This window comes from Eleutherodactylus coqui, chromosome 2 (genome assembly GCF_035609145.1).
Source record: "Eleutherodactylus coqui strain aEleCoq1 chromosome 2, aEleCoq1.hap1, whole genome shotgun sequence".
NCBI lineage: Eukaryota > Metazoa > Chordata > Amphibia > Anura > Eleutherodactylidae > Eleutherodactylus > Eleutherodactylus coqui.
Genome location: NC_089838.1, coordinates 278,300,345 through 278,310,862, shown reverse-complemented (window position 1 = coordinate 278,310,862; position 10,518 = coordinate 278,300,345). Strand labels below are relative to the sequence as shown.

General features: G+C 43.8%; 1 protein-coding gene across 2 annotated transcripts in view; it reads left to right on the top strand.

Moving 5' to 3' along the window:
* The first annotated feature begins 200 nt into the window (after positions 1-200).
* The window catches only part of LOC136612606 (major prion protein-like), a 30,448-nt gene continuing 20,130 nt past the window's right edge, over positions 201-10,518 (top strand). The window contains exon 1 of one of the 2 annotated variants that reach the window (XM_066593069.1): positions 201-351. The gene's annotated coding sequence lies outside the window, so the exon portion shown is untranslated. Of the gene's footprint in view, positions 352-677; positions 800-10,518 lie in introns of those variants that run through there. The other variant, XM_066593070.1, reaches the window with a different exon arrangement.

Genomic DNA, 10,518 nt, shown 5'->3' with positions numbered 1-10,518 from the left:
ACAAAATGTAACATTTTTTTTGCCACTTTTGATCATCACTAAGAAATAGTATTACCAGTGGAAAAAATAAGGTGGAAAGTAATGCAGATACAGAACGACTGGGTACCTTTCAAATGAACCTGTCAACTCTCCCTTCCCCACAAGATGAATAATGCATCGCCTTTAATCCCTCTCCCTTGCATTCGAGGCAAGCTAGAACACACACAACACAAGCCTTCCCTCCCCGTATGGAAGAGCGTTCGTCCCACTCCTCCCAACCCCCTCGCTGCGAACACTGAGTCCTCAGTACCAGCCTTGGGGACAGTCATACGTACTGAAGAACTTTGCTTCTCCAAGCTGCTCGGAATTAAGGTAAGATATCTCTACGCATTTCCTTAAAAAAAAAAATACCTAGTTCGATTAACCCTTTCAGCACCTGAATGCAGACTGTTGTAATAAGCAAGCGAGACCAAGAGAATATTGCATCGCCCTCCGTAAACACAGCACATGGCGAAATGTTCTGCATCTGTTCCACATACCGAATGCCGTGTTATTATAGGCAGCCCGTCATGCTCAATAATTGAACAGCATGATTCAAGCTTCTGACTAAAGGAATAGGTGGCTGCAGTAATGTCTTTGTCACACATAGAAGCGCATGTGTCATTGCAATGAAGGCTTCTTTCATCGCTTTATTTCTGTACCGTTGATCATATTGTATAACGGCGTCGAAGAAGGGATCCATCCGTCTCCGCTGCTGCTGCTGGCTTTGGAAGGAGACGACTATTAAAAGGAGCATCGTTAGGCCTATTTTTACAGGCGGGTAAGAAAATGTCTCCGGTTCTTGTAGATGCTATATATGTGCAGTAGATCTGGGACTTTTATATGTACTAAAGCTGAGATTGGCGTTTGCATAGGATGTATTTTGAAGTGTCTATTGTGTGTGCAAATCGATATCAATAGCCTGATTAGAATGGTAGGATGGGGATTACGACATTGCTTTGTTCACAATCCTCAGTCGTTGCTAGAAAACCTTGCAATCCGGTATTGCTGTTTAGTATTGCAGCATATCAGAGGTGTAGCTGGGCAGAGGATGCTGCTGAGACATGTGCTATGGGTGGTGGATGCCACAGTAGGTGTCAACAAGACGCTCCGTCTTGGCCAAGGTGTTTAGGGACATCAGGTGAAGGAGAGCGGACTGTAGCTTTGTTCTGCAATGGCTGCATCCCCTATTAATATGCCTCCTTGAGTGCATTGGTAGAGATTATAGCCTTAATCATATATGACCTTTAATCTGTTTTGATTAATATTGGCTGACGTACGGTGATTATAATCATGGCTGCTATTCTAGGGTGTGCGTATATAGAAGTACATCCATATATCTCAGTACGTTCAATCTATTTATACTGTGAACCCCGGTGAGTATCCATCCAGCAATTGCAGATAACATAACATGGCGTCCTAATCGCTCGGATGCCAAACTATATAAGGAGTAAAATTGCCGACACATGAGATCCTTTTATCTGAACACACTGCTGCAGTGGTAATGCATCGAGACATCATTATGCATCGTTATGAAAAGCTTAATATTTCCTGTGTAACCTAATTTAGCCTTGATGCATTAATGATGTAACAAGAAAACAGTTAAATGGCCCAGAATCACTGTGTGTTGTGTTAAGGGCATTTTTCAGGAATTATTAAATAGTCTCTAATATTACCGTAGCGTCCATCATTATGATTTCAGAGATGAAAGCCTGTTGATCCTGGTATGTGCCTATATGACATCATCGAGTAAGCCGATTGACACAGATTCGGTTATCATAAATACAACAGGCTTTTTATGCATTCCAGATGTCAAATGAATCATGATTTGCATCAATTTCCCATGCCCGTGGCATTAGATTAGGGTTTCTCAGTTCTATTCCTTGTACCCCTTACAAATCATAACTTGATGGTTCTTAATAAAGGAAACACCTGTGATAGTTACTGGTTACTTATCAGCAATGTTAAAGGGGTTTTACGGGGCTAAAATACTGATGATCTATTGTCAGGATAGGTCATCAATATCCAACTGGTGGAGTTTTCCGCTCGAGACCCCCAGCAATCAGCTGTTTGAAGAAGCTGTAGTGCTTGGGTGAGAAATTCAGCCTTTTCTCATGCCAATGACGTCAAGCTTATTTGTCACATGACCTGAAAGAAGCTCAGTTCCATTCAAATGAATGGGATTGAGCTGCTATACCAGGCACCACCACTATGCAATGTACGGTGCTGTGCCCCTGGTATGTGGCCTGGTCAGCTGGTGTCCCAAGTGGCAGGCCCCATCAATCAGATATGATGGCCTATTCTGAGGATAGGTCATTAATATTAAAGTCCTGGAAATCCCCACCATTCAGATATGACCCCCTCCAGTCTGGTTTCCGCTCTCTACACTCGACCGAAACTGCCCTTACAAAAGTAACAAATGACCTGATGACTGCAAAGTCGAGAGGTGATTACTCCCTACTAATCCTCCTTGACCTGTCTGCTGCATTTGACACTGTCGACCATAATCTCCTTCTCACTATGCTCCGCTCTATTGGTCTAAAGGATACTGCTCTCTCCTGGTTCTCTTCCTACCTCTCTGACCGCTCTTTCAGTGTTTCCTTTGCTGGTTCTATCTCTGCTCCACTTCCTCTCGCTGTCGGGGTACCCCAGGGCTCGGTCCTTGGTCCCCTTCTTTTCTCTATCTATACTGCCCCAATTGGACAAACCATCCACAGATTTGGCCTCCAATACCATCTCTACGCCGATGACACCCAACTATACACCTCCTCTCGTGAGATCTCTGGACCATTCCTCAAAATATCACCGACTGTCTGTCCGCTGTCTCTAACACTATGTCCTCCCTTTTTCTCAAACTAAACCTCTCTAAAACTGACCTCCTTGTCTTTCCACCTTCTAACCAACCTCCCCTCAACATCTCCATTCCAGTGTCTGGCACCATCATAACCCCCAGACGGCATGCCCGATGCCTTGGGGTCACACTGGACTCTGACCTCTCCTTTGCCCCCCATATCCAATCTCTGGCCCAAACATGCCACATGCACCTCAGAAATATTGCTAAAATATGTCCGTTCCTAACCACGGACACGCTAAAGACGCTCGTGGTTGCGCTCATCCACTCCCGGCTTGACTACTGCAACTCGCTACTCATTGGCCTCCCCCGCACTAGACTCGCTCCACTCCAATCCATACTAAATGCAGCAGCTAGACTCATTTTTCTATCCAGTCGTTATTCAGATGCCTCTGCATTATGCCAGTCGCTGCATTGGCTGCCCATCCACTCCAGAACTAAATTTAAACTCCTCTACCTCACTCACAAAGCTCTGCATGGCGCTGCGCCACCATACATCACCTCCCTACTGTCAGTATACCACCCAGCGCGCTCACTCCGATCGGCTAACACCCTCAGACTAAACACCCCTGTAATACGAACCTCTCATGCTCGCCTACAGGACTTCACCAGAGCAGCACCCATCCTCTGGAATGCTCTACCCCAAGGCATCCAGACAATTCCCGATGCACGAAATTTCAGACGTGCCTTAAAAACGCACCTCTTCAGGGAAGCATACCAAATCTCCTGACCTAGTCCCTCGCCCCTCCCTATGGTGCTCCACCCTGTTTTGCCTTCTGATAAATGATCTGTACATAAAATTTCCTATTGCCTGTGTTCCCCAACCCCTGCACCTCCTGTACCACCCTCAACCCATTTGTGTCTAACCCAATGTATCTCACATTGTAATTGTTGCAATTGTTGTATTGTTTTGCATTTATCCATGCCTGAAAGCGCTGCGGAATAAGTTGGCGCTATACAAATAAAGATTATTAATATTATTATTATTATTATTATGATGACCTATTCCGAAGATAGGTGATCAGTATTAGGGTCCTGGAAAACTACTTAGGGAAACCTTTAAAATATGTTATTATGAGAGACTTTAAGGCCTCTTTCACACAGGATACAAAATCACGAGATTTTGTAGCGATGCAGCATCACTACAAAACGCATGTATGTGAAGCCCATGGTTCCCAATGGGTTCTTTCACATGAGAGGTTTTGTACCCATTGGGAACCATGAGCTTCACACACATGAGTTTTGTAGTCATGTCGCATCGCTGCAAAATCACTCTATTTTGTAGCCCGTGTGAGAAAGGTCTAACTTTCCTGATATAAACTGGGAAGCTGAAACCTGCAGATCTTAAAAAGGTAACAGGTTTCTGTCAATAACTAAAGACAATTGCCTTTCACAACTTGTACAAGACCCAACTAGAGGGATGGACATGTTGGACTTTACAGACCTGACAGAATAACAAAGGTGCAGGTTGGGGGGCACCTGGGAAATAGTGACCATAATATAATAAATTTCAACTTGTCTTTCAGTAGCGGGTTTTATCGGGAACTACAGAGGTACTAAACTTTAGGAAGGCAAAGTTCAAGCAGCTTACAGATGCCCTTAACCTTTTTGACTTTATAATAACCTCAAAAATAAGAATACGGACAATAAATGGAAAATTTTTAAAAACATCTTAAATACTTCGGCTGCTCTCACACGGGCACTTTTTACCATGATTAGCACGGTGTTCTGAGCGCTGTGGTAATCACGGTATAACGCTCCCACTTTCAATGGAGCCTAGCAGACATGCTCTCAGTCATGGCGCTTTCCAGCGCTGCTGTGTGAGAATGGCCTTACTGTAAACGGTTTATAACTTACAGGAATAAAGGGGTTAGGAGTAGGAGAAAACCAATGGGGCTCAATAAAGATGCAATAAACAACAAAAAGAAATAATTTAAGCTACTAAAACAAGAAGGTAATGAGGAAGAACTGAAAACCTATAAGGAAATAAATAAATATGTAGAAAGCAGATAGAAACAGGGAAACTCATTGCCAGAGAGCGTAAAACTAATCCTAAACTGTTCTTTAACTATATAACTAGTAAAAAGATTAATACTGAAAGTTTTGGTCTTTAAAAAAAAGTTTGAAAAATTAAAGAGGGTGATAAAGAGAAAGCAAATCTATTAAATAGTTTTTTTCACCAGTGTATTCACTCAGGAAAATGGAATGTCCAGTGAAATGCAGAGTTATAAAGTAAACTCTCCATTAAATATCACCAGTCTAACCCAGGAGGAAGTGCAGAATCACCTTAAACAAATTAAAATATACATTTGGTAATGTAATAGACAGACCCTTGTTTCTTGTATTTAAGAACTCTATAGTGACGGGTTCTGTGCTAGTGGATCGGCGCATAGCAAATATGGTGCCAATACTCAAAAAGAGGGTGGTTATTAATGGTACATATTACAATTGGGTCATCAGAACTAGTACCACAGGGGGCAATGTTGGGCCCAAGGCTTTTTAATATATTTATTAATGACCTGGTAGAAGGATTGCACAGTAGAATAGCAATATTTGCAGATTATACAAAACTATGTAAAGTTATTAACACAAGAAAGGACAGAACAACTGGCTTTGGATAAGATTTCATCAGAAAAGTGGAAAAAAGAAGTTTAACAATGGTAAATGTAAGGTTATGCACATGGGTAGAGGAAATACATGTCACCATTACACAATAAATGGGAAACCACTGGGGAACATTGACACGGAAAAAAGGCTTAGGGATTTTAGTTAACTGTAGGTTTAACTGGAGTAACCAGTGTCAGGCAGTTGCTGCCAAGGCAAATAGAATCATGGGATGCATCAAAAGAGGTCTAGGGGCAGATGATGAGAACATTGTTCTTCCTCTTTACAAGTCACTGGTCAGACCACACATGGAATATTGTGTAAAGTTTTGGGTATCACTACTCGAGAAGAAAATATCACAGCTTGAGAAGGTTCAATGGCGGACAATTAAAGTAATAAATGTCATGGGCGGACTACAAAATCCAGAGAGGTTATCAAAATTGAGTTATGTAGTTTAGAAGAAAGATGGCTGAGGGGCGACCTAATAACTATGCATACATATATCAGGGAACAATACAGAGATCTCTGCCATCATCTATTTATACCCAGGACTGTGACTGTAACAAGGGGGCATCCTTTACGTCTAGAGGAAAGAAGGTTTCTACAGCGACATAGAAGAACAGTGAGACTATGGAACGCTCTGCCTGCGGGTGGATTCACATGAGCATGTTTATGTACATACAATTGTGTGCACAAAAACACGTGCCTATTAGAATCATTGGTTCCCTATAGGGTGTTCACATGTCCGTGTTTTACAGGCGTTTGCATACATAGGACATGCATGTACCATAGGTCTGTGGTGCGCGTCAATATTCCCCAGCAGGGAGTCCCCTTGTCACTGAACACTGTGACAGCACTGTCACAGTGTTTAGCGACAAGGGGACTCCCCGCGAGAAGAAAAGAATCCCCTGCCACGGCTGTCACAGCTGTGGCAGAGGATCGGGATGTTCTCCCATTGCTTTAAATGGGACGGGCGCTTCTGCAGTCCTATTGAAAGCAATGGGCTGCCAGCAAGCCCTGCAGGGATTTTCGGGTAAGGGCTTTAAATATAAGCCCTTCCCTGAAAATTATCCCTAGAATATGTTAAAAATAAAAAAATATATACTCACCTCTCCTCAGCTGCCGGAGGTCAGGCGCATCCAGCCTGTCTTCTCCCTGCACTGCTCTGACTCTGTGGCAGGGTATTCTTTACAGTGCTGTCGCAGTGTTCAGTGACAAGGGGACTTCCCGCGGGGAACATTTACGCGGCAGCGGCGGGGAGGTGAGAATATATATATATATAATTTTTTTTTTTTACACAAACCACGGGTTATTTTCAGGGAAGGGCTTATATTTCAAACCCTACCCTGAAAATCACTGCAGGGGTTGGCAGCATCCCATTGAAAGCAATGCTGCACGGACCTGCATTTACGTGTGTTTGTGCATGTACGTGGGTGCGTGGTTTTGTGCGCACCCATGTACGGAACACATACACACTTGTGTGAATGCACCCTGAGGACGTGGTGACAGCAAACTCACTAAAATTCATACTCATCAGCCTCATCCACAAAGCTCTCCATGGTGCTGCGCCACCATACATCGCTTCCCTCCTGTCCACACATCACCTAGCCCGCACACCCTGATCCGCTAACACACTCAGTCTAAATGCCCCTCTAATACGAACCCCACATGCTTGCCTCCTGGACATCTCTAGAGCCGGCCCGGTCCTCTGCAACACACTACCCCATTACATCTGGACAATGTCCCATGACTCCCCACATTTTCCATTTTACCCACCGTACACATCTCCTGCCCCTGTACCTCCCTATTACCCCCTCCCCGATTGCTTCCCAATAACTGAATACCATACATAATCGTCATATTCTTTGTGTTCCCCTGTGCTTCATCTTTTGCCTTATACCTCCTGTACCACCCCCACCCTGTTTGTTTCCAAATAATTGTCTACCACTTGTAACTGTTGTATTGTTTGTGCTCCCCTGCTGCGGAATAAGTTGGCATTGTACAAATAAAGTTTATTATTATTATTAAAAGAGTTTAAGAGGGGTAGGATTGTGAACAGGCTCCTTCCTCTTGTCTGCCGTAGGGGGCTTTTAACCTACCAATAGCGGGATTTTAATTTTATTGTAGCTCTAGTACCATCCAAGAAGCCAGGATGGTTGTCAGATTAATGCCTAAGAAGGTATAGGTATAACGTGAAGCTCCCTAATACATAATCTATGCCATGCACCTACCAGACTTCATTTGTAATACTAGTATGTTCTTAAGGCCTCGTTCACACTGGCGACAAACTCGGGTGATTTTGAAGCATTGCTACAAATCGCATGTATGTGAAGCCCATGCTTTCCTATGGGTTACTTCACACATGCGATACTTTATAGCATGCGAAAACCCAACACAAAAACCTTGAGGGTCCGGCAATATGCACGCAACTCGTGAGGTTTTGTAGCCCATGTTTCCCTATGGAGCCTTCCTCTCTGTTGCATCACATCGCACGAAAACGCGGTTTTCGTGTGCTGTTATGCAACTTTGACAGTAGGAAATCCTACTGTCAAAGCCCTAAACTAAGCCCTAGTTGCAGGCAAAAAGAAAATACACATACATCACCTCTTCCGTGCTCTCAGCCCGCATCTTCTCCCCGGATCCCCGACACTGTTTCTCTTCATCATCTTCTGGCCTGGAAATGAAAAATCCCCGCCTTCTGGAAGGGCTGGCTGTGATTGGCTGACGCTTAGCCAATCACAGCCAGCGCTCGATGAATGGCTGTGATTGAACCAATCTTATCCCTGAGGAAGAAACACATTTGCTTTGAAACATGTTAGATTTTGGGCTCCTGTAGCTGCTGTGTGACGTCACCAGCCTCTGTATCATGGACATGTGAGTTAGACGCTACCAGCCGTAGAGTCTCTCACAATATTGTCCCTGCTGACTTCTATTAAAGGGGTTGTCCCGCGCCAAAACGGGTTTTTTTTTTTTCCAACCCCCCCCCCCCCCCCCCCCGTTCGGCGCGAGACAACCCCGATGCAGGGACTTAAAAAAAAAACAGCACAGCGCTTACCTGAATCCCCGCGCTCCGGTGACTTCATACTTACCGGTTGAAGATGGCCGCCGGGATCTTCTTCCTCTGTGGACCGCAGCTCTTCTGTGCGGTCCATTGCCGATTCCAGCCTCCTGATTGGCTGGAATCGGCACGTGACGGGGCGGAGCTACACGGAGCTACACGGAGCCCCATTGAGAAGAGAAGAAGACCCGGACTGCGCAAGCGCGTCTAATTTGGCCATTAGACGGCGAAAATTAGACGGCTACCATGGAGACGAGGACGCTAGCAACGGAGCAGGTAAGTGAAAAACTTTTTATAACTTCTGTATGGCTCATAATTAATGCACAATGTACATTACAAAGTGCATTGTTATGGCCATACAGAAGTGTATAGACCCACTTGCTGCCGCGGGACAACCCCTTTAAGCAGTTCAGGTAGCCTTTCTACTTATCCTTGTAACGGGAGAGTTTTACCTAGTGCTAGGCCCCCTTGCGCATATGAATAATAATTGCTTTTACTATTATTTTACCAGTCTTTTATGTTTTATACTACTGTGGCACCATTATAATAGATGCTTATCAGGAAGGGTATCGTTTCTCCTTAAGGAGAGCACTTAAAAGGAGTTTGAGGAGACTTATAAGGCCATGCATGCTCCTCTGGGAAATATGCAAATTGGAAAATGTAACAATACCTCTGCAGCGCCACCTATTAGAAGGCAGCATTCCCGCAAGTCAATGTCAGACTTTTTAGACAAGCCTTAAAGCCTTTTAGCCAAGGCTTGTCTAAAAAGTCTGACATTGACTTGCAGGAATGCTGCCTTTCAATAGCTGGGGTATCATTCCATCCACTCATTTGCAATGGATGCTTATGCATATTAAATGTGGCGTTTATTATATTCTCCTTAGTTTTGGACTAGCAGTGCTACTATTAATTAAAACTCGCTTCTTTTACCTGTTGCGCACTAAATTGCTGTCGTAGTAGATTCTTTTGCGTTGTGATGAGCTTTTCACATGCTAATGGCTAGGTAGAAGCCATTATTCAGCTGCAGTACCCAGGTAATTGATGTCTTGGCACGGATATGCTTATGATTATTTTATTCAGATATTGTTATCTGTTGGGTTCCAACTAAAGGACCTCTTAAAGGTATACACACTGAAGTTTACTCGTGTTAGAAGAGATCCAGTAAGGGGATCTTTTTTTAGAAAGGTAAACCCCCACCTGGAAGTCCATTTCTTATGATCTTAATCAGTGTCAGCAAATTTTTGATAAGTATTAAGATTAATGAAATGGGGCCGATCATGTCAGATATTGAATACATTATTTTACGTCCTGCTCCAGCACAATACTTCTAATATAAATAAGCCTACATGCTTTTTCTTGCACCACACTTTGACCCTTTTGCTGTAACTTTTGTGTATGATGTTGGTGTCATTAGATGACACACATGCTCACCGGTGCCATAAAATCAAATGTGAGTTTAATACATTCAGGGACTTGTCAGGCAATGTTAAGCCTATGGGTGGCGCTGCTGTTCTTCAGGTATGCGCTGGAAAGAGTGAAGCGTTGCTAAGCAACACAGCATACACTGCTAAGCTGCACCATACACTCCCCAACCAAGAGAGAGAGAGACAGAGAGAGAGAGAAAGAGCAATAGAGAGACAGAGTGAGAGAGCGATAGAGACAGAGAGAGCGATAGAAAGACAGTGAGAGAAAGAGAGAGAGACAGCGATAGAGAGACAGAGTGAAAGAGTGATAGAGACAGAGTGATAGAGAAAGAGGCAGTGAGAGAAATAGTGATAGAGACAGAGAAAGAGTGATAGAGAGACAGCGATAGATAGAGGCAGTGAGAGAAAGAGCGAGAGAGACAGCAATAGAGAGACAGTGAGACAAAGAGCGATAGAAACAGAGAAAGCAATAGATAGACAAAGAGAGAGAGCGATAGACAAAAAGAGAGAGATAGATAGTGAGACAGACAGAGAGAGAGCAATAGAGAGACAGACAGATAAAG